Consider the following 25,022-nt stretch of genomic DNA (forward strand, 5'->3'; position numbering starts at 1 on the left):
TTAACTATTTAATATTAAATATTAAACTTTAATATTGAAAGTATTTTAAGATACTTTTTACACAGTTCTAACACATACAAACTAGCAAAAATAAACATATATGCTAGACTGTTACTGTTGTATTATCTATAACAGCAAAAGACTGGAAGCATCTCAAACAGCCAGAAACAGGGGACTGGCTGAATCTACTGCAGTATATCACACACTCAAGTATTATGAAGCTGTAAAACTGAAGGAGGAAATCACTGCATACATTGCCATGGAATAATCTCAGGATATACAACTGATGAAAATGCAAGATAGGGGAAAAATATATGTATGGTATGCTACCACTTACCTAATGGGGGGAAAAAAGAGTGTGTCAATACACAAGCACACACACATGGCTACTGTTATTATTTTTAGTGGAAGAATAACCACAACTTTTTTAATGGTTATTTTGTGGGAAGGCAAGAATAAAATGGAAGGGACTGAGTTAGAAGTTAGACTTCTCTGAATATATCATTTTGAATATTTGTACATTAACAATTTTTATTACTGCTTATTCTTTTTTCGCCAATGCTCTGCTATGCTAGAAAAAACAAATGACAAGACTCTACAAACTGCAAATAAAATTATGATGAATTATTACGATAAACACAAATTTAGCAAATTTGCAGGATAAAGAGGAATACACAAAATTCAACTGCATTTGTGCACACTAAAAGCAGAAAATGAAATGAGAGGGGGAAAAGATACCATTTATAATATCATTACAAAGTCTGAAGTTCCTGGGACAGAAATTTCCAAACATGGTGCCCCTGCTATTCTCAGTACTCATTTCCCAGCACCTCTAGGCCAAAAGACATTCCTAACAGTTTCACTGATTTAGTAGTTAAGTACCAACAACTTCATTGGTATTCATCATTCACTCATCCTAGTAACTGAGTAACCTGAATACACATGAATTGAAAAGAAAAAAAAAAAAAAGACCACCTTTTCTTTCTTTCTCAATCAGGTACACAGGGAAACATGCACAATATCTTGAAACCTCAGACGCCACTCACATTCATTTCCTGTTCCATACTGATTTACATTATTTCTGATCTCAGCAACCATTTCATAAGGACGGACTTCACCAAATGTATCACATTTGGTAAAATGTGGGAAAACTGTGGGACTTCCTAGAGCTGGATGTTCACATTGTGTCCAACAGACATCCATCACGGTTTCCCTCTAAAATTTAAAATACCCCACGGTGCCTTTAAGCTCAGTGTGGTACCCCAGGATGCCTTGTACAGGTTGGGAACTGTGGGCCTAGAATCTTTACATAGAGGAAAAATGTATTAAAGACATGAAGACCTAAATACATTGTGAGATACTAACGGACATAAATTTAAGGAGTCAATAATGTACAAATGCCACATTTCCTCAAACTAATCTACAGATTCAAAGCAATCCTAATCAAAGTCCCAAAAGGGTTTTGTGAAAAACTGGGCAGTTAATTCTAAAATCTACATTGAAGAGCAATACCATAGCAAAGACATTCCTGAAGAATAATAATGTGGAAAGACTCTCCACGAAATGAAAAGTCTCTATTTAAAAAAAAAAGGGGGGGGGGATCTTCTACCAGATACCATACCACTTATGCATCTTTTAAAATCTTTTTCTTTAGCCTTACAAGGTGTCTTATCAAGCTGCTATCCCAACAACCAGCTCTATACTGGGTGTGGCCAACTTTTTCATGCAGGTACAACTTAACAACACCCCTCTTCATTCTGAGCTGCACAATGCCATGGGATAGCACAGCACCCTCACATGTGCAATCTGGTAGTGCAAGGGAGTTAGCTGTGGAGTGAACCCATAACCAACGGTGATGGCAACAGAGAGATCCCATTGCCTTAGATCCTGTTTCTCATCCTGTTGGATGATCCTGTGAATGACTTCATATAACTTCCTCAGGGACAATGCAATGGAACTGAGTAACTCATTACACAGTCATTCTGACTGCCACTCCCTCTGTGCTTCACTACCCTTTTCCCACATTTCCGAATGTAAAGGAGAGAATGTAAACAAGTAGAGGAAAACAATACAACGCGAAAAAGACTAGAGATCTCTTGAAGAAAATTGAAAAATACCAAGGGAACATTTCACGCAAAGATGGGCAAAAAAAAGGATAGAAATGGAAAAGACCTAACAAAAGCAGAAGAGATTAAGAAGAGATGGCAAGAATACACAGAATTATACAAAAAAAGGTCTTAATGACCTGGATAACCATGATGGTGTGGTCACTTACCTAGTCTGACATCCTGGAGTGTGAAGTCAAGAGGGACTTCGGAAGCATTACTACAAGCAAAGCTAGTGCAGGTGATGGAATTACAGCTGATCTATTTTGAATCTTAGAAGATGATGCTGTTAAAGTGCTGCACTCAATATGCCAGCAAATTTGGAAAACTCAGCAGTGGTCACGGGACTGGAAAAGGTCAGTTTTCATTCTAATCCCAAAGAAGGGCAATGTCAAAAAATGTTCAAACTATTGGAAAACTGCACTCATTTCACACGCTAGCAAAGTAATGCTCAAAATCCTTCTAGCTAGGCTTCAACAGTACGTGAACTGAAAACTTCCAGATGTACAAGCTGGATTTAGAAAAGGCAGTGTAACCAGAGATCAAATTGCTAACATCTGCTGGATCACAGAAAAAGCAAGGGAATTTCAGAAAAACATCTACTACTGCTTCACTGACTATGCTAAAGCCTTTGTTGTGGATCACAACATTTAAAGGGATGGGAATACCAGACCACCTTACCTGCCTCCTGAGAAACCTGTATGCAGGCCAAGAAGCAACAGGTAAAACTGGACATGGAACAATGGACTGGTTCCGAATTGGGATAGCAGTACATCAAGGCTGTACACTGTCACTCCCACTTATTTAACTTCTATGCAGAGTACATCATGCGAAATGCCAGGCTGGAAGAATCACAAGCTGGAATCAACATTGCTGGGAGAAATATCAATAACCTCAGATATGCAGAAGATACCATCCTAATGGCAGAAAGCAAAGAGGAACTAAAGAGCTTTTTGATGAAGGTCAAAGAGGACAGTGAAAAAGCTGGCTTAAAACTCAACATTCCAAAAATGAAGATCATGGCATCCAGTCCCATCACTTCATGGCAAATAGATGGGGAAACAATGGAATCAGTGACAGACTATTTTCTTGGGCTCCAAAATCACTGTGGACATTGACTGTAGCCATGAAATAAAAGATGCCTGCCCCTTGGAAGAAAAGCTATGATAAACTTATAGACAGCATTGTCGTAACTGCAAAAGACTGAAAACAACCCTTTATTAGGCTGGGCTAGCCTATGCACTGGTAACAAACATATCCCAAATCTCAATGGTATAACACAACAAAAATTTACTTCTAGTGGACACTAAGCTTGAGGAAGTTCATTTTTCTCCTTAAGATGACTTATAGATCTAGGCTGCTACCATCTTTAAGTTCCACTATCTTAGCAAGCAACCATCAAAATAAGACAGATTGAGGGTGCATATGGGCTCATAACAGTCTCAAAGTCTATGAGTGACATGCCTTATTTCCCCACTCTGGTTCAATAAATTAAAGGATAATCCTCAGACTGAGGTCAGCATCCTGCCCAAAACTATGCTTTGCTAAGGTCTGCTAAGCCTGCTTCTCCTTGCTTTCACCTGAATAGGAATTTGCTTTTAAAGTCATCTTCAGATTATTTATCTCTAGAACTTTTTTCCTTATGAACACACTGGGCTGTAAGCTTTGCTATCCAATATGGGTGGGCCATACTAGCCATATATGGCTATTTAAATATAAATGAATTTAAATAAAAATAAAATTGTCTCTTAGTCACACTAGCCATACTAGACAGCACAGATGTAAGAACATTTTCATCACTGCAACAAGTTCAAATCAGACAGTTCTAAACTGTTCATACAGTCAGAGGATGAGTGGTCAGAAATTTCTTAAGTCAGAAATTTCTAAGTCAAATGTTTTATGTAAAAGGTATAAAAACTAAACTTACACTAATATTTTCTTAATTTTATCAAAAACAGGAACACAAAACAATTCATTTTTGTATCAAGTTGGTTAAAAGATTAACAAGTCAAATAGGAACTAGTCTGAATTTAGCAGTATAGGATAGTCCTCTGAAAAGATGCCTAACATTATATATCCTAATCATTCATGAGCCAGTTGTTGGTTAGCACAGAAGAACTTGTTTTCACTCTCTAGAATTACTAACTTTTAACGTACAAATGCCAGTAAACAGTGATATGATATTATAAAATCTTTCCCTTTCAGCATGTGTACATGTAACTGAGTCATTCTGCTGGACACCCGAAACTAACACAGCACTGTAAACCAACTACACCCCAATATAAAACAAAAATTAAATTAAAAAGAAAGAAAGTCCTTCTCTTTCGTGAGAATTCTGCAGTCTTTAGTATCTGGGGCAATTAACCCTCAAAGCTCAACAAAGGCAAGATTTGGTTTTCAATTTGTTTTCTCAGCTTAAGTCTGTTAGAACTCTATTCCTAAGAGCAACATTCATATGAAAACCTTTGCTCAAAGAGGAGAAAAGCACAATGAACTTCTAAGATACATTTATCAGCGTGATTACAACAGAAAATCTCTTCCTCATGGTCACTCAAAGAGCACAAATGTGATGTCCAGTAATTGTCTATTTGACAAACTTCTTAAAGAAGTTACATAAATAAATCTTATATAAACACCAAAGATAGAAAGTTCCTCAAAATGCTAGTTTATACAATTTAGCAATATTATAATCTCAAAGCCAATTTTTCTGTAAACAAAGATACAAAAGCAGCTATAAGTACCATCACAGAAAGTTTTTCCTTCCTCCTATATCCACCACCTAGCCATATTCTGTCAAAGAAAGAATACACTGTGCTTTTCCCTCCTTTATTTATAGACTATAGGCAAAACAACTTGCCCATATTCTAATTTTCATAAAATTAACATGTACTGTTAAGTCATTTTCAATTACAAAAAAAAAAAAAAATAACCCCAAACCTTACTCATGTTAAAAGAGCTGTTTCAAATAGTTACTCTTCCTTAACTGTCAAAACCTGATACACCTCTACTCCTCCTCTGAGCTCCGACTGCAGTATTAACATTCCCGCGCTGATTACTGCTGTAGTGTCTTTCGGCTCCAAATCCATCCTTTCACCTACTCTGAATACAGATCCGCAATCTTTGAGTCTTCTTCCTTGACCAGCTGGCATGATGCTAAGCTTAAACAGCAGAGGGCGCAGAAGAGACACTGCAGGAGAAAGTTCTGTTTTGCTCACCAGTTCTGGCGCCCTTGCTTCACAAGCTCCTCCAGCACCAGGCTTCCACACGGCAAGGTGGCCAGCAGCATAGCAGCCAGAAGCTTCCTCACACTTTCTTCTTGGGAGGTTTTGGAGTGGAGTTAGCACCTCCAACAAACAACTTTCCCTAGCGTCCTCGGGAGCCAATGTCCAGCACATCCACCAGTACAGCATGTCATCACCTCCTCTGCTGTCCAAAGGACCCACAGCCTCTCCTCTCCAAAGGACCCACAGCCTCTCCTCTCCAAAGGATCCACAGCCATGCTCTCCCCAACAAGGCCTGTACCTCCCCCTTCTGGGGGAAGAAGGGCTCTTCCCTAGGTTCTGAGGTATCAGCCCTTGGGGTGGCAACTGCTCCTTACTTCTGTTACTCCTATGTTCTTTGGAGTTCTATTTACTTCTTACTAGCTAACCCCTCACTACTCCATTCTCCTGCCATTGTTAATAATTCTTTCCATGTTCAAATTACTGCCTCTCGTCTCTCCCCTGACTGGACCCAGAGTGAGAGATACAGTCCTATTCATTAATTTGATACTTACGTTACGTACTTCCTTGACTGTCAGTCAAGTGACTTCTAACTCCTCTTCTTTCTACAAGATGATGAACTCCTGGCTGCCAAGGAACACTTTTCATATTTCTCTGTATCAATATGACATTGTGCAACATAATGTTCTTTAATACCGAGGCACCAAGTAATGTTTAAAACTACACTTTAAATGATTCATAAATGCTCTACACACCTTCATTAGTTCAAAGCCAGTATAAACATTTTCTAATAACTCACTTTTTTCAGAATTTTCACCACCAAAAGCAAAAATAATCTGTATAGTATAATCAGTGTTCCTAGACTATAAGGTTTCAAAGTCAGGACCAGCATGTAGACTTAGACCTTTCTAGACCTTGTTTAAGACAGGAGATAAAGAACTGCTCATGCTCAGACTGTTCATGTCTCCAGGATCATAAAGGGGCTGAGCATGAATAATGTTTATTTTTGTATAAATGTGAGCAAGGAGGTAAAAAATTATGCTCAGAATAAGGATGTACAGCCAGGTGACTATTTATTTACAAGCAAATAAAATAAGTATGTTGGGATTTCAGAGTCACACAGCTGAACATGTATGAGGCTTTATGATAAGCTTCTCCTCTACGCTTCTGAACACCTAGCAGAAACCCCTTCAACATGAACAATGTCATCAGCACTGATGGGACCTCCTGTGAGAAAGACTGAGAGGTGAACAGAAGGCTACCTTGGCCCCAAACACAATTTACCTTGTTATCTTTCGCTAGAACTGTACTCTCTGGGTTATCCCAATAAAACTAGCTCATATAAAATCCGTATAGTGTTTATCTTCATCAAGCCTCAAAACCTGCCCTCTGTGGGATTAATTCAACAGCAAATTAGAATTGATAACAATATCTGGAAGTGAGAAAATACAAGAATCAAGCAATTGCCTTTAATTCAAACATGGAAAGAATCAGAACAACTTTTCAAATGTCTTTTAGTAGTTTAAAGCAGTACCTCTGGAAGAGTATTAGGTGGACTGGCTGTTTATTACCACTACTCAATGAAATACAAAAATTGAGAGCAAGTGTTTAGAAACTTTTAGAGCAATTTGGCAGAGTAATCTGCTGTTGACTCTAACAACAACAACAAATGGGGCTCGCATTTTGTCTGTTTCTTCTTTCATTTTATGGTATATTACAAAAGTTATTAGTCCATTACAGAAAGTTTCTAAGAAGCACAGACCTAAAATACTCAATTCTAAACACAGAATGCTTTCTCAAAGGATCTGAAGATAAACTAATGGCCAATAAGCACATGAAAAAATACTCAACATCATTAGTGATCAGAGAAATGCAAATTAAAACCACAATGAGATACTGTCTCTCACATTAGGATGGCTATAATCAAAAGACAGGAAAAAAGCAAGTTAGGGAGGATGGAGAGAAAATGGAATCCTCAAACACTGCTGGCAGGATTGCAAAATGGTGCAGTTGCTTTGTAAAACAATCTGGTAGCTCCTCAAAAGGTTAAAAACACGGAGTTACTATATGACTCAGCAATTCCACTCCTATGTATACTCAAAAGAAATGAATTGGGAGTAATATTCAGCCGTAAAAAGGAATGAAGTATGCATACATGCTATAATGGTGATAAACCTTGAAAACTCAGTGCTAAATGAAACTAGTCACAAAAGACCACATATTATGTGATTCTTCTATATATCCAGAATAGACAAACTTATAGACAGAAAATAGATTTGTGGTTGCCTTGGGTAAGGGAGTGCAGATTGGGGTAAAATCAGTGACTGTTATTGGGTGTAAATTTCTCCATGCAGTAATGCAAATTAGACAGTGGCAACGGTTGTATAACTTTGTGAATATCACTAAAAAAAAAAGGCAATAAAAACCCATGGAGTCGTACACCTTTTAAAGAGTGGATTTTATCATATACAAACTACATCTCATTTTTTAAAATTTAAGGGAAAAGAAAGAAACCACAGAGGGGCAAATGCAGATGGAGAAAGCAAGAAGGACTGAAGAACAGGCACAGGCAAAGATGGAAGGTTTGCCTCTGGCGAAGAATATCCTTTAAAGACTATGTGGCCATCTCCTAGAGTATTTTGAGGATAAGAGTTCTAAAATATGATCTGAAGGGCTGACACATCACTGGAATAAATTACAGAGCTTTTCAATGGGGCTTCCCTGACAGCTCAGTTGGTAAAGAATCCACCTGCAATGCAGGAGAGACCCCGGTTTGAGTCCTGGGTCAAGAAGATACCCTGGAGAAGGGAAAGGCTACCCACTCCAGTATTCTGGCCTGGAGAATTCCATGGGTATAGTCCATAGGGTCACAAAGAGTCAAACACGACTAAGCGACTTTCACCTTCAACAGGACTACTCTGAAGTTATACTTTTTTGCTGTAATCAGGAAAACAATCACTTCTAAAACTTCACAGCCGTGTGTCCTACATTCTATGCTGCTGCTCTTTATATCTGGAAAAAAAAGATGGTTGGCAGTTTTAAAAAATTAATTGCTTTGATTTATTCTGCTAGTAAAATTTTTATCCAGTGAGACAGAAGAATATGGGAGTAAAAACGTCTGGTTTATCATTTATAAGAAATCAGCACTCTTGGAGGAAAATCATCTTTGAAAATCATTTGCTCTAGGATTTCATAACACTACTGAAACAACCTAATTCTCAAAACTATCTGTGCTTCCCAAAACAGCTTCAACACCAAGTCACTGCAGCCTATAACCGAACCATTATTTACTGTCTCCAAATCCACTCAGGCTCTCCCAGTCTGTTCTTCGCAGCACAGGGAGCCACTTCAAAATATATAAACTTTATAACTTCAGTCCTCTACTTTAAAGCCTTTCAGTAGGATACTAAAAGGAAGCCCACTAGTACATGCATGATCAAGCCTCTGATTTTCCAGACTCAATGCTCTGTAGACTTTCCCTCTACAGGCTTTAAGTTTTGTCTGTTCTTTCAGTTTCTCTGACAGCCATCTCAGGCCTCCACACATGGCCTTTCTGGGAAATTTTATGTTCAGTCATCCAGTTTCCCTAGAACTGATGGAGTTATCCTGGTATAGAAGAGTTTCAGTACTAAACCCAGGAAAAGTCCTGGGCAAACTGAGATTGAGTCTGTCACCCTTCTTTCTATTCATCACCTCCACCTGTCCAACACCTGCTTTAAGTATTGGCCTAAAGGTCACTTTCCCAGGAAACCTTCTCTGATACCTCCTCACTCCCACGCCAGGCACATTAGTTCACTGCCTTAACAATCATCATAATGGATTTGCTATAAAACTGTGCCTACCTTAACTAGGTTATAAACTCCACAAGCATGGATCCAGTGAGTATTTTATTGACCATGACATCACTAATACCTAGCACTGTGTGCAGTTCATGTGTCTCAGAGATGAGAACTTGCTGAATGAAAAAAATCAATCAATGAAAGGTGTATCTGAGGCTTTCCTGGTGACTCAGTGGTGAAGAACCTGCGTGCCAATGCAGGAGACATGGGTTTGATCCCTGGTCCGGGAAGATCCCACATGCCAAGGAGCAACTAACCCCATGTGCCACAACTATTAAGCCTGTGCTCTAGAACCCAGGAACTACATACAACTACTGAGCCCACACACTGCAACTACTGAAGCCCAGGCACCCTAGAGACCATGAACCACAGTAAGAAAAGCCACGTCAATGAGAAGCCCATGCACCTCAATTAGAGTAGTTCCACTTGAGAAAAGCCCACACAGTAATGAAGACCCAGCACAACCCAAAAAAAAAGAAAGAAAAAAAGAAGAATGGTTTTTTTGAGATGGCATCAGAGCAAAGTAATCTTTGCAACCCCATGGACTGTAGCGCACCAGGCCCCTCAGTCCAAGGAATTCTTGAGGCAAGAATACTCAAGTGGGTTGCCATTCCCTTCTCCAGGGGATCTTCCCAACCCAGGGATCAAACCCAGGTCTCCTGCACTGCAGGCAGATTCTTTACCATCTGAGCCATCGGGGAAGCCCAATCTAGAAAGCTAAGATAATTAAATGCTCCATTTATCTTGATATTCACAACCGATAAAATTCATCCAAGCACCTCACCTTAACCACTATATATTCAAAATAAGACAGGAGGACACTAGTCTAAATTCTCATTACTCAATCTCTGTTACAAGTTATTTCTCAGTTTACTACTAATCATATTCTTACCCAGAAGATGGAATTCTAGGAAACAGGAACAATAAGAATAACCTAGTTCATGAGACAAAAGGGCACACAGCAGCCAGGAGGGGGAAATAAACCTGCTGAGTGGGGCCAGAAAGTCGCAGATGCTGGGCAATGAGGAGCACTTGGAAATTCAAAAGGCTTGGTTTTAAGTGTTTTTTATTCTCATAACAAAAGTAGTACAAGGTCATTACAAAGAACCCAAACCAGAATAAAATTTAAAGAAAAACAGAATATCCATAATTACACTTCCCAGAAAGACCTATTTCTTTTTTTACACTTCGCACTAGAAACAGGAAAATGACATGGTTTGAAGTCTAAGTCACTGAAATATTTATATTGTAAACTACAATGTGTCAGATGTTAGAAATAAAGATAACTAAGATCTAGTCTCAGTTTCGAACTCACCATCAGTGGGCAAGAATAACAAAGGACTACTCTGCAGTAAGATAAGAGCTGATGGGTAAGTGGAATGTGATGGAAAAGAGGACTCAGAGCTCCTGTTTATATGATTATGTAAAGTAATTAGTAATTAGGCAAAGAAATCAAAACTGGCTTTTGAAGGATGAGAAGAACTTGCCAACCAAAAAAAGAGAGGAAGAGCTCCGTAAACAGAGGAAGCAGTGTGTTAAGGAAACTTTGTAATCTAAATGTGATCCTCTTTTCTTTCTTCTTCCCCTGGGCTGTCACCCAATCACAAAACTAGAAAAGTGAAACTATGACTAAGCATGAAAGAAGTAAAAGAGTGAGACAAAAAATGTTTCAAAACTGCCCATGAGGTAGTGAATGGGGAAGCATGGAACAACAAATATACATTTTTTAGAGCAGTAAGAAGCAGCGTGTTCAACAGTGTGGAGTCTAGCTTTCCTCAAGTTTGGTCACAAACAATTCAAAGTGAAAAGGGGGGGGGGGAGGACAATAAACACAGGTCATCCTTGACTTAAGATATGTATGTTGAAAATATCATTAAGTCGAAAATGCATTTAATACACCTAAATCTATCAAAGAACATGATAGCCTAAGCCTACCTTAAACATGCTCAAAACACATCAGTTGACAACTGGGCAAATTCATCTAATATAAAGCCTATTTTATAACAATGTTGAATATTTTCTGTAGTTCACTGAATATTTTTCTTAAAAGTGAAAGAGAATGGTTTTAAGGGTACAGAATAGTTAAGTGTATGGTTATATCCTTGTGACTGCGTGGCTGACCGGGAGCTACAGCTCCCTCACTGCCTCTGCCCAGCACCACCAGAGTGCTGAACCCTATACTGCTAGCCCAGACAAAGATTAAAATTCAAAGTGTGGTTTCTACTGAATGCACACCACTTTTACACCATAGTAAAGTCAAAAAAATCATAAGGAGGGCAACTGGATGTGTAGGAGAAGTGTTCAACTAGATATCAAAAAGATGCAAATTGGAACAAGATGCTATTTTCCTATAATCAGACAGAAAACTTATCAATCAAAGACCTTATACTAAAAAATAAGGGTCAACTGCAGGCTGATTATTTGATTCCTTACGTGGTTGTCTTAAGTTAAACAAAAACTGAAACCAGCTTCATATGGTAAAGAATAGTATCGAATCAAATAGTAAGTAATCTATCCCAAATTTCCACAAAAACAATTTTATTTAAAGTCTTATAAGGCTTTCCATTAGCTTTAAGGTCACACAATCTTAACTAGGATCCATGACCCATCCATGATACTTGTTTCATAAGAGAAAGTTAAGATATAAAGATAGCTTGCTCCTCTCTCTAGCCACCCTTTAATTTGGAGACCCAAAGTTTGCCTCATAGAAACAAGCTAGTTAGTCACCCTTGTTAACTCATTTCTTGATAAATAGAGATGAGTTCTGTGGCAGCTAGAGCTCCTTATCATCTCTTCTAATCTTTCTATATACATTGAGGAGACTGCCATGCAAGTTCCTGAAAACGAGTAACTTTCTATGTGTCTCTATGGATATAAAGTTCAGGTCGAGCTGTAAAATGGCAAAAAAAAAAAAAAAAAAAAACCTGGATTCCCACATGGTTTCCTGAGAGGTGTATTTACACAAGCGAAGTGTTGTGTTGTGGGTACAAGATTAGAATCAGTAAGAGCCCTAAAAGAAGCACAGGCTAGAAATCAAGGTAGGGTAAGACCCTACCATCCTAGCCCAGAGCTACCCTATTAGATGAATGCCAATTAATCACTGGGACTCAGGCTAGGAGCTGTGTGTATTTATCCTTCAGCGACACACCTCAGAAGAGGTTTCAACCAGAACCCTAGCCAACTGTAGAGGCACGGACAATCAATCCCACAAAGGTTTCCAATAAATGCGTATCAGGTAATAGACAGCAGTTACCATTCAAGGATGAATAAGCAGGGCACTTCCCTGGTGGTCCAGTGGCTAAGGCTCCACACTGCTTCCAGGCACAGGGGTTTGATCCCCTGGTCTGGGAACTAGATCCCAGATGAGGAAACTAAGACCCGGCGCAGCCAAATAAATCAGCTGTTTATTTTTCAGTTGCTCAGTTGTCTCAGTTGACTCTTCTTGTGACCCCATGGACTGGAGCCAGCCAGACTGCTCTGTCCATGCAATTTCCCAGGCAAGAATACTAGAATGGGTTGCCATTTCCTTCTCCATAGGATCTTCCTGACCGAGGGATCAAACCTGCATTTCCTACATTGGCAGGTGGATTCTTTACCACTGAGCCACCTGGGAAACCTAATAAATAAGTAAATAAAAATAAATATTTAAAAAGGAAAAAGGATGAATAAGCAGGAAAAAAAATTCAACACTGATCCCAACAATAATACAGCACAAGAAATACAGAAAATTACTTTTCAAAAAAGTAGAATCTAACTTAGAAAGTGAATCAATTCAGGACACAGAATTAAGTTCTAAACACTGTTTGGCAAACTCCATGAAACAGGCATATATAAAGAGAAAAGACCAAGATGAAATGAAGGTAATTTAAGCAAAAAAAAGAATGGAGTAAATGTTTAAAAGATGCAAAGAAACTAAATTTTAATAGCAGAAGTAAAGCTGACACCGGAGGTGATAAAGGAAAATCAAATGAGTGATAAAGACAAACATTTGAGAAGATCACACAAAAGACAGAAATGATAAGCTAACCTAATGACTACAAGTGTTTCCAAGAAGAAAACAGAACTAAAAGTAACCAAAAATATTTCTGGAAATGAAAAAATAAAGTATGAAGCTTTAGGTACGTTCTGTGCTTAGTCATTCAGCCCTGTCCAACTCTGTGAGGCCATGGACTGTAGCCCACCAGGCTATTCTGTCCATGGGGATTCTCCAGGCAAGAATACTGGAGTGGGTTGCCATGCCCTCCTCCAGGGAATCTTCCCAACCCAGGGATCGAACCCAGGTCTCCTGCATTGCAGGTGGATTCTTTACCATCTGAGCCACCAGGGAAGCCCAAGAATACTGGAGTGGGTAGCCTATCCCTTCTCCAGGGGATCTTCCCAACCCAGGAATTGAACCAGGGTCTCCTGAATTGCAGGCAGATTCTTTACCAGCTGAGCTACCAGGGAAGCCCCATAAATGCTATAAGAAGGATGAACCTTGAAAATATGCTACATGAAATAAGCAGACACAAAAGGACAAATACTGTATGATTCTACTTATATGAATCATCTGGAAATGGCAAAATCATAAAAGAAAGTAGATCAGGCACAGTCACGAGGGGTTGTGGATAGAGAGGAATAGAGGGTCAGCATTTAATGAGTGCAAAGATTCAGTTAGCAAAGATGAAAAATTCTGGAGATGGATGGTAATGATGGTTGTACAGTGTAAGTGTACTTAATGCCAAAGAACTGAATACGGTTGACTCAACAGCTTGGGGTTGGGGGCACAACCCTCCACACAGTCAAAAATCTGAGTATAACCCACAGTCCAGCTCTCCATAACATGGTTTCTCCAAATCCAAAGTTCCCCTGTAACTGCACTTCTGCATCCTAGGATTCAACCAACCTTGAAGAGTGCTATACTATAGTATTTACTATTGAGGGAAAAAAAAAAAAAACAGGCACAAGTAGACCCGGGCAATTCAAACTCATGTTGTTTAATAGTTAACTTCACCTAAAATTGGTTAAGATGATAACTTTACATTATGTATATTTCACAAAAATGTAGAAGCAGTAGCAATGAGCCATTAAAAAACAGAAAGCATTAAAAAATAACAGAAACACACTCAACAAAATTACGACAATACACATAAATGTTTTCAGTATTCATTTTAGATTAAAACAAAACTATTTTAGTAGTTCAGTGGTTATAATTTAAAAGAGCTACAGCTAAAAGTGGCATGGAAAGAATAAGTTAGCTAATAATTTACTAAACAAAGAACAGGACTGATATGAATTTAAGTAAAATAAAAGACTCAGATTAAATATGACAATTTTTTATTGATTAGGTGGAATGCAGACCTTTAGCAGTACAGAACTTAAAACATGCATCAATAATATTATACCAAAAACATGATAAAAATCATCAGGGTTGAGACAAGACAAGCCACAGAGTAGGGGAAAATATTTGCAAAAGAAGCATCTGAAATAAAGACGCTCAGCCTTCATTAGGGAATTGCAAACTGAAACAAGATAGCACTACACATCTATTAAAATAGTTAAAATCCAAAACAAGAATAACATTAAATGCTGATGAGGATTTGAGCAGCAGGAACACTCATTCATTGCTGCTGGGAAAGCAAAATGGCTCAGTCACTGAAAGACAGTTTTAGCAGATTCTTACAAAGCTAAATACATTCTTACCATTCAATACAGCATCATTTTCCTTGCTATTTACTCTAATCAGCTGAAAACTTATACCCATGCAAAACCCAAACATGGATGTTTATATAGCAGCTTTACTCATAACTGCCAAAGGTGGAAGCAACCAAGATGTCCTTCAATAGGTAAGTGGATAGAGAAACTGTGGTCTATTCCAACAACGGAGTATTCAGCACAAAAAAGCGATGAGCTATTAAGCCATGAAAAAATAATGAATGAAACTCAAATGCATATTGCTAAGTGAAAGAAGCTGAAAAGGTTACATATTGTATAATCCAACTATATGACATTCTGGAAAAGGCAAGACCATGGAGACAGCTAAAGCATCAGTAGTTGACAAGGATTATCGAAAAAGGAGGGACAAATAAGAGGAGCATAGGGAATTTTAGGAGCTGAGAAACTATTCTATGTGATAATGTAATGGTGGATACGTGGCATTTATCCACCATTTGTCAATACCCAATACTCATTACATTAATGTATAATATCAAAAGTGAATCCTAATGTAAATTATGAACTCTGATTGATAGTGATGTATTGTGGTTCATCAATCGTAACAAACATACCACATAATGCCTAATGATGGTTGCTGAAGCTAAGGGAGGGGGTAGATCAGGGTATATGAGAGTTCTCTGTACTTTTTTGCTCAATTTTTTTTGTGAACCTAAAATGGTATAAAATAAAGTCTATTAATTTTTTTAAAAATAAAAATCATTAAAAAACCGGGCACCCTTTACTCAACAAACACATTCTTACTGCATACATACTTGTTCTAAGTTCTGAACAGAATAATAGGAAAGAAATAAACAAGTAAATGAAAAAATAAATTCAGGTGGAAGTGCTATAAAGAAAAACACAAAGGGACAGAAAGTTAGATACTGAGCAGGGGCAGGGGAGGCTATATTATATTAGATGGCTGATCAGGTAAGGCTTTTTTAAAGCAGTGACATATGAAAGGAAGACAGTATTCAGGCAGAAGAAACAAACATAAAGGCCTCAATATAAGTAAGCATAAGCTTTTCAGAAACAACACTACCTCTCAGTCTTTGACAGATTAAGATTAAAAACTTAATAAAGGCTAAGTCTTATAGTTAATAAAAACTATTAATAAGGAGTAAGACAATTTGAATAAAGATTGACAGATATATGTGTGTATATAAACTATGTGCAAATAGAAAATATTCTTTTTAAGTTTTCAAAGAACACTTAGAAAATTGGATTATGCTTTAAGTCACAAAGAAACCCACAATAAACTCAAAAATATTTTAAAAAACCATAGTCACTGACAGTGAAAGAACTAAGAGTGAACAGAACTGTACCAAATACCTCCTGAGTCAAAGAGGATCAAATTAGAACTACCAACTATTTGGAAAGCAATGAACACAAGAAAATCATTCAGAGGCATTTTAGAGTGCAAAGTTGTACTCACAGGCAAATTAAGAGCATTAAATGTTCTCATTAAATAAAAAAGAGAGAGAGAACTAAGAATTTACTAAGTTAGAAAAAGTATAACAACAAAAAAAAAGCAGGAACAAAATAAAAAGCAGAAGTTAGAAAATCAGAACACAGAAAATTAACAGAATGAATCTCAAAGTTTCTTATTAAAAAATTACTAAGAAAACATTTGGCAAATCAAATTAAGAAAAATAAGAAAATCACTAATAAATGATGGAAATGAACACCACAGATTTTAATTATAAAAATTTACATATACCCATATAATAAATTTGAATATCTTAAAAAATATTAGATATGAACTTATCAAAGCTGATGCATGACAGTAAGTAAGGATTTCTCCATAGACTACAGAAGTTACTATATGGACTGTGGATTCTTATTAAAAATTCCTACAAGATTCTCTTCTACTCTTTAAATAAATTCTGTACACTAGACTAACAAGTTTGGTTCCTCATAATATAGGTCTTTGAGTATCTTGGGAATGTTATTAGCAAATTTATTTACCTACTTTTGTAAGCAGTAAAAGAAAAACCTTACCAACACCTAAATAAGTGTTATAAAAACATTTGATAAAATTCAGAAGACAATTATTTTTCATAAAGAAGAAAATAAACAACAGCTGTATTCATCCTTAACTGTAAAAATACCAGAGACATTCCAAGACAATTATCACCTCTCTAATTTAACTGTGTCTTGGAGATTCTAATCAATGTAATAAAGAGCTAAAATAAAAATAAATACTATAACTATTGGAAGTAAAGCAAAAGTTACTATTATTTTTAGGTAAGACAAGGAACCTGGAAAACAAAAGTAAATAAAATTTTACTGAAATCCAGAAAGATAATAAAAATAATCATGAACACAAAAATCTAGTTATTTCTACAGGTATAAACTAGTGGGTGTAAGATAGGCTCAAGGATGTTTCATACAACACACAGAATGTAGCTAATGTTTTATAATAACTGTGAATGGAAACTAACTTTTAAAATAGCGTAAAAAAATTTTTAAGAGTACTAAAAAAAATCTAGTTATTTCTGTATATTTATCAGAAATAATAAACTAAACCAAATCCACAAAAACAAAACTATAATGTAAACAAGAAATGCAAATTAAACTAATTTTTTATTTGCCTAGCAATAAACAAATTTAAGCAAATTTAATAATTTCATTAAGAATGATGGTTGTTTCAAGGACAACAGCAAGAAAATGAGACTCACAAAGCTAGTGATAATACACATCAAACATTTCTGAAGAGTAACTTAATACTTTTAAATGTTTATACGTTTTTATTCAGTAATTTCATTTCTAAGAAAATAGTCTAAATAATCAGGGAAAAATAAAAAGATATTCACTATAGAATTATTTGTATAAAATACTGGAATAAATTACACACTGGCCAGTAAGAAAATAGTGAAACTAAGGCACAGCTGTACAATAGAACGTTAGGCAAACATTAGAAATCATTTTTAAAAATGATTTTAAGGAGAACAGATGGAAACTGTCAAGATTTAATGTTAAGTTTAAAAAAAAATCAAGATAGCAAATTCCACCAAATATGATTCCAAAATTTCAGAAAAGTAAATTATGTACACATACCAAATATAAAGAAATATCAAAATACTGTATTAACAGCAGTCATTCATAAGCAATGTTTTTAAAAAAAAAAAAAAACTTTATTCTTTTCAAATATTTAATAAGGAAGTTGAAAAAGTTCAGAAAGAATTTACAATAGATAACTCTTATCAAACACCTGGCTATATTTTTACTATTATATCTGCCAATGTAACCTTTTATTCTTTAATAATCTGATCTTTAGAGAAAATGAAGCTGTGTCTAAAAGTTTTACTCCAACTCTTGTTGTTCATGTGGTTATTATGTAACATTTTTGCTTTATAAACCAAATCTCAAAATTAAAAAGCACAGGAATTAATTTTTTTTTCAATTTTTGGGCACACCATGTGGCTTTTGAGATCTTAGTCCCCCAACCAGGGGAAACACAGAGGAAACACAGAGTCCTGACCACGGGATTGCCAGGGAATCCAAGAATAGGAATTAATTTTTTAAAAGCTGAGATTATACCTTAAAGTGCACCTATGAAATAAGGGTTAAAATAAAACCTCTATTTTCCCAGAACTTATTAAATATGTAGATGAAAAAATATTATCTTCAAGATAATAGTGTGATCAGAAACATGTTAGGAAGAACTCAGTAATGTAGGTTAAAAGAGCCCCGAACGCATATGTATATATGTGCTAAGTCGCTTCAGTCGGGTCCAACTCTGCACGACCCTATATGGACTGTAGCCGCTAGGCTCCTGTCCATGGGATTCTCCAGGCAAGAATACTGGAGTGGGTTTCTGTGCGACCCCACATGGACTGCAGCCCGCCAGGCTCCTCTGTCCATGGGATTCTCCAGGCAAGAATACTGGAGTGAGTTGCCATGCCCTCCTCCAGGGGATCTTCCCGACCCACCAGAGTTTGTTACCTCTAACCTGCACTTGAGGCGGGTTCTTTACCATTAGCGCCACATGGGAAGCCCGTATGTATATATGTGTTTCAATTCTAACCAAAACTAGAGTTCTCTGCACCTTTTCTATTAGTTTCAATTGACAAAAATTGAGATATTAACTCTCATTTCCAGATGAATAACTCATCCTTTCAGCACACTCCAAAGAAAGATTATGGATCAATGTGTTAAGAAAACATACAAAAGCAATAAGAATATCTAAATCATACTGGAAATCAGGGAAGACTCCCAAAGAAAGCTATACTCAAAAGCTGAAATTTGAAGCCTGAGGATGAATTAGGTAGATGCCAAGAACTAGGAGCCAAAAGAGGGCATTTCCCCCTCCTTTTCAGATGTGATGTTTACAATAAAACTATTAAAATATTCCTCTCTGAATCCCTATCATGTGACAAATTTTTACACCAACCTCAAAGTCCTGAAATATTTTCATACCTATATTTTATTTCAGTAGCCAAACTCTTACTCCACTTTGCACCAAAAAAATAAAAATCCTGAAGTATTAAGATTCAAATACAATTATTAAAGTACCAGAAGAAAATATAGAAATTGTTTTTTGATAAAGGTAAAATGGAAAAGATACTCTTAAACAAAGGATTAATATCTACTATGTGTAAAGAGCTTCTGCAATTCAATAAAGAAGTATAGATTAGTATAACCTTTTAGGAAGGCAATTTGTCATCTATTAAAATGCACACTTAAGAATCCTTTTTATGGAAATACTTCTATACATATGCATGTGCACAAAGATATAAGTAAGTTCACTAAAGCCCCACTTTTAGTTGCCCAAAAGTGGAAGTAACAAATAACCATAAATAATTAAGTACAAGAAAAGAATAGAATATTGCATGACCATTAAAAACATGAGGTATAACAAGTACTGAGATGGAAGAGAATTTATAACAATTAGATTTTTGATTAAAAAAAATCAAGGTAAGATTATACACACACTGTGCTTATTTCTAATTGCATAGAAGAAAACAAAATTGCTAAAAGTGCGTACCTGTAAGGAATGCGACTAGAAAGTAAGGAAAGTAATTTTCACTTTTTACTCTAAATAACGTACTTGAATCTTTTGTGATAGCATGAACTGACTACCTTTGAAATTTAATTTTAAAATCAGGGGGAAAAACTCACTATTCTAATCTGTTATAATTATGGTTATCTCTGAGGGCTAAATGATTTTTGTACAGTAATTTTTGTCCTGTTTCTTAACAGTTTACTTTCTAAATTTTCTATGAGAAATACAACTCTTTTAAAATCTGAGAAATATGTATTAAAAAACCTATATTTGATTTCATTGCTGAAACTTTTTTTTTCCTGAAAAGTGATTTTTAACAGTTATGGTCTCAAAAACGTGGTACTGAGATTCCAACCACTTTCTGAAAGCAGTCTTTTTTTTTTTAGAAAGCGGTCTTAAATCTAAGTTTCTAGGTATAACATCTGTTGCTGAAGCAATTAAATATAAAACACATTTTAGAATGGAATATTAACTAACATTTATTAATCATGTAAGCACAGCATTTGTTAAGTAATTTTCCCTGTATTATCTCATTTGCTCCAAATAGCCTTATGAAATTTGTATTATACTGTTGTTATTATTATTAATCCTCATCTTATAGATTGAAAAAATCAAGTCTGAAAAGAATGTATATCTTGTCCAGAGTGAAGTGCAAGAGCTAGGATTCAAACCCAGGTCTCCAGCTCCTAACCACTTTTGATAGCTGGAATGACAAGTACTAATGTACCTTAGAGATAATACACTAAACCTCTGAAATGTGGCCTGAATATTCAGCCTGATTATTCTTATTCAGGTTAGCGATCCTAAAATGAAGAAGTGGTGACACTCAATTCTTATCACAGAAGAAAATAGTATTTTTCAAGGCAACAAGGGATATTTTTTCCCTTTTTTTTGCATCTCTTTCTGCTTCTACCAAGGTACAAGAAGGATACAAAGGACAACTCAGATTCAGGAGTAACTTAACACCCTCCTTGATTAGTCTGGAATTAGCCCTGTAACTAACTGCAAGAGCTTTTTTTTTTTTTGCAAGAGCTTTTAAAAACAAATTGATCAGAATCCCAAACCTTAAAGACTTGAAAACAAGGTACAGTTTCACATTTTAATCAAAAGTAGAAAATTCACAAAGCCAAAAGAAATGTTATAATCAAACACTAGAATAATCAATATAGACAGATTAAACATAGGAAGAATTTAACAATATCTACCTATCTTATCCCAAGCTATTTGAACAAGGTCTCTCTCTTTTAAAAAAGAACAGAGAACTTCCCTGGTGGTCCAAGGGTAAAGAATCCAGCTGCCAAGGCAGGGGACCATCCCTGGTCCAGGAAGATTCCATATGCCTCAGGATAACTAAGTCGGCGAGCCACAACTACTGAAGCCCCCATGCTCCTCAACAATGAGAAGCCTGCGTACCTCAACTAGAGAGTAGCCCCCACTCACTGAACTAGAGAAAGCCCAAATGCAGCAATGAAGGCCCAACACAGCCAAAAAAAAAAAAACTTAAAAAAAAAGAATAACTGAAAGTTTATCCCAGCTACACGAACAAGTTCCAAGTTTTCTCTTAGAAAAAAAAAAACTATAATTGAAAAGATACATACACCACTGCTAACCTAACCATGTCTGCTTGGAAATCTGCCCACCATAAAGACTAGAGACTCATAGGAACCCCTATTCATTTGTTTAGTAGACATTCTACAATTACAACTTCATGAATTTGGGTTTGCAAGGTTAGCATTTAATGTCAAAAGTCCAGAAGAATAATTCTGAATAATTGTAAACTGGAATCAGGGCCCTAAGAGAAACAGAACTCTTCCTCAGTGAAAGTATCTGCTTATAGAAAGCTCTGGCAGAGAAGCTGACATCAACACATCTACTTGCACACTCCAACATTTCTAGACCTTAACCCCTTAGGCCAAGAAGACCTCTCAATGAATTAAGGACAACTGACGCTACCAAAATGACAGTCCTGAAAAAACACTGAATTGAGGTCAAACTCTTTCACCAAAACCTGAAAGTGGGTTTACGACCTACATATGTTACAGGTCAGAAACATTCTAAGGTTCATTTTTCATAATGTAAGTCTATGTTTCTGGCTAGTTAAAACTAGAAAGAAAAACTAAGGATTTAAGAGTTGCCTTAAATCAATACCCTTAAGAGGAGAACATGAACAAACGTTTCACTTAGATACGTATTTTTTCATAGATACATACAAACTATACAAAAGGGATTATGAGTGTGATTTACAAAAGCCACAGAGCTCCTGGGAAAGTTGACAAGTTCCAACCTGCTTTAAAAATTACCATTCACTGTCTGCATCCCAATCTAACCTTATTCAATGTTATTCTTTTGAATAACCGTACAACAACAAACCCCCAGAGCAAATTCTTCTACATTTCAATATCCTGCCTACTTGCAAGAGCGGAAGAGTCAAACAGAGCAGGGGAAAAAACGTGACGTGAACAACCTTGATCCAAAACACAGCTCGTGGGAGTCTAATTTTAGGCCTAACCATTTTGATTGTCTTTTTACAGAGGTTGAAAAAGAAAACAAAAAAACACAGATCACTTGTAAAATAAATCTGAGATAACTAAACCAATAGGGGTTGGCATTATTTATCAAGGAGTAAAGAAATCACGTTCGCACTGCCCAGAGTATTCCCATTAAAGATAAGATACAAGGGCCGGTAGTACAACCCTACAACAACTGACGACAACGGCAATTGCTTTCCACTCTTCAGCTCTTGGATGACTCTATCTTTAAAGAATGAGTCAAAAGGTTGAGCCCACTGAGGAATATTCGACAACGTTCTGTGTCTATGTGTTGTTTTAAAGAAAGCCAAACATGGTGAAAGTCAACCTTCAACCAAGTTACCTAAAGAAGCAAATATTCACCTCCTGGCGGATGATCAAACAGGAATCACGAGAAGACCCGAAAGTTCTGTTTTTAAACGGTGGCCCTCAAACCCTCGGAAAACTATTCGTTTTCTACTGATGCGGAATATGGAAGAGATCACAGATTGCAGTTTAGAAAAGAATGAAGAGGCTCTAGACAACGTGCCTCGGCAAAGAAACTGTGATGACCAGAGAGATAAGGAGGAGCTGGGACTCTGTAAGAGACGAAAAATCAAGGAATAAAACCCGAAACGTTTCGTCGAACACTAAAGTAAATGAAGAAAAGGCGGCTGAAACGCAAGGTAAGGAAGATCAACAGAGGGCAGAGACGGTGGCGCGACAGGGTTCAGGGCAGGGCCGGGTCCAGGAAGAGTTAGATCTCACCAGCCCAGCAAGCTTCCCATTTCAGGCTAGAGCCGGAGAAGAAAACAGCCCGAGGGCGCAGACAATGAGCCACCGCCCCAAGAGTTGCGGCTCCAGGCACGCAGGTGGCGGCTTCCCGGGCCCGCGCTGGGCAGGTCAGCTGCCCCGGGCCGCTCGCGCCGGCCAGGCCGCGTAGAAGCGAGGAGGAATGAGAACGACGGCCCGCGTCCCGGCCTGTCTGCACACTTACCCTAGGCGAGGAAAGGTCCCCGCCCCAGCGAGGAGCCTCCGGCCGAGCTCCCGGCGGGCTCCGGAGCCGCCCCGAGCAAGCGCGCGACGCGGGGCGGGGAGGGGAGGGAAGGGGAAGCGGGGCGGGAAGAGGGGCCGCGCTGGAGCGCAGCCGCTGCTACTGCTAGGCCAGGCGGCAGCCGAGCCCCGCGGGCGCCGGGAGGGGAGGGCAGGGAGCCTTCGGCAATGGCGACGGCCCAGGCCAGAGGGGAAGCGGAACAACCACCGCTGCTGCGCGTGGCCACAACCCTGGGGGCGGGCGACGGCGGGGACCGGAGAGGGGCGGGACCGAAGCCCGAGCTCCACTGGGCGGAGACAGTACCACCTCCCAGCGGGCGAGTGCATGCGGGGCCTGCCGGGAGTTGTAGTTTAGAGATGTGTTCCACGTCTCTCTCCCACTTGCTTTTTTTGGGGGATATTCTCTATATTGAGAGAGACCGCCAGTACCCCAATGTAGTTCAGCATTGTCTCCAGTCAGGTCTGTGCCAACCAAAGATGCTGAAAGACGATTTTTGTTACATGAACCTGCTCCAGGACATGTGTTTCTGAGAATTCATCCACTATCCATTTTGCTTTATGCCTACAACTCAATGTATTTTGGTGCTAATTAAGGCCCACCTCCTTGCAAATTAAGGCCTCTATGTTTTATCTACAGAGGAGTTTCTCAATGTATTCATTCTATTCAGTTCAGTTGCTCAGTGATGTCTGACACTTTGCAACCCCATGGACTACAGCATGCCAGGCTTCCCTGTCCATCACCAACACCTGGAGCTTGCTCAAACTCATGTCCATAGAGTTGGTGATGCCGTCCAATCATATCATTCTCTGTTGTCCCGTTCTCCTCCTGCCTTCAACCTTTCCCAGCATCAGGGTCTTTTCAAATGAGTTAGTTCTTTGCATCAGGTGGCCAAAGTATTGGGAGTTTCAGCTTCAGCATCACTCTTTCCAATGAGTATTCGGGACTCATTTCCTTTGGGATTGACTGGTTTGATCTCCTTGCAGTCCAAGGGACTCTCAAGAGTCCTCTCCAACACCACAGTTCAATAGCATCAACTCTTTGGTGCTCAACTTTCTTTATGGTCCAACTCTCACATCCATACATTACTACTGGAAAAAGCATAGCTTTGACTAGATTCCTCAATGTATTCACTCAGTGTCTAATATATACCAGTCACTCTTGGGTATCAGGGATACAAGAGTGAACATGAGTCACTTTGTCTTTGTGGAACTTCCAAATATAAAAACACAATAACTAAAATAGTATCTGGTATGAGGAAAAAACTAGGATAATTACTTTGGATAAAGTGGCCAGTAAAAGCATCTTTAACGAGGTGACGTTTAAGCTAAGAACCGAAAGAGAGTCATGAGAAGCACTCAAGCATTACAAGCAGAGGAAGGAAGAAAAGAACTTGCTAAGGTCAGTTAAAAAGGCCTGTGTAACTGCAGTTTAGTGCAAGAGGAGCATAGTACGGCAAAACACTAGAGAAGACAAGATTCAGGTCAAGAAGGATCTTAAATGACATGGTAAGGAGGCTGGACTTTATTCCATTAAGTTATTAAATAGTTGTAAGCAGGGAAGTGATGTTACTTGGTTTATACTAGATTGCTACATG

General features: G+C 37.8%; 1 protein-coding gene across 1 annotated transcript in view; it reads right to left on the reverse strand.

The window, feature by feature from the left end:
* The window catches only part of PAK2 (p21 (RAC1) activated kinase 2), an 87,231-nt gene extending 63,728 nt beyond the window's left edge, over positions 1 to 23,503 (reverse strand). Inside the window, exon 1 of the mRNA XM_043873928.1 lies at positions 23,372 to 23,503. The gene's annotated coding sequence lies outside the window, so the exon portion shown is untranslated. The remainder of the gene's footprint in view (positions 1 to 23,371) is intronic.
* Positions 23,504 to 25,022: the final 1,519 nt, after the last annotated feature.

This window comes from Cervus elaphus, chromosome 19 (genome assembly GCF_910594005.1).
Source record: "Cervus elaphus chromosome 19, mCerEla1.1, whole genome shotgun sequence".
Taxonomy (NCBI): Eukaryota; Metazoa; Chordata; class Mammalia; order Artiodactyla; family Cervidae; genus Cervus; species Cervus elaphus.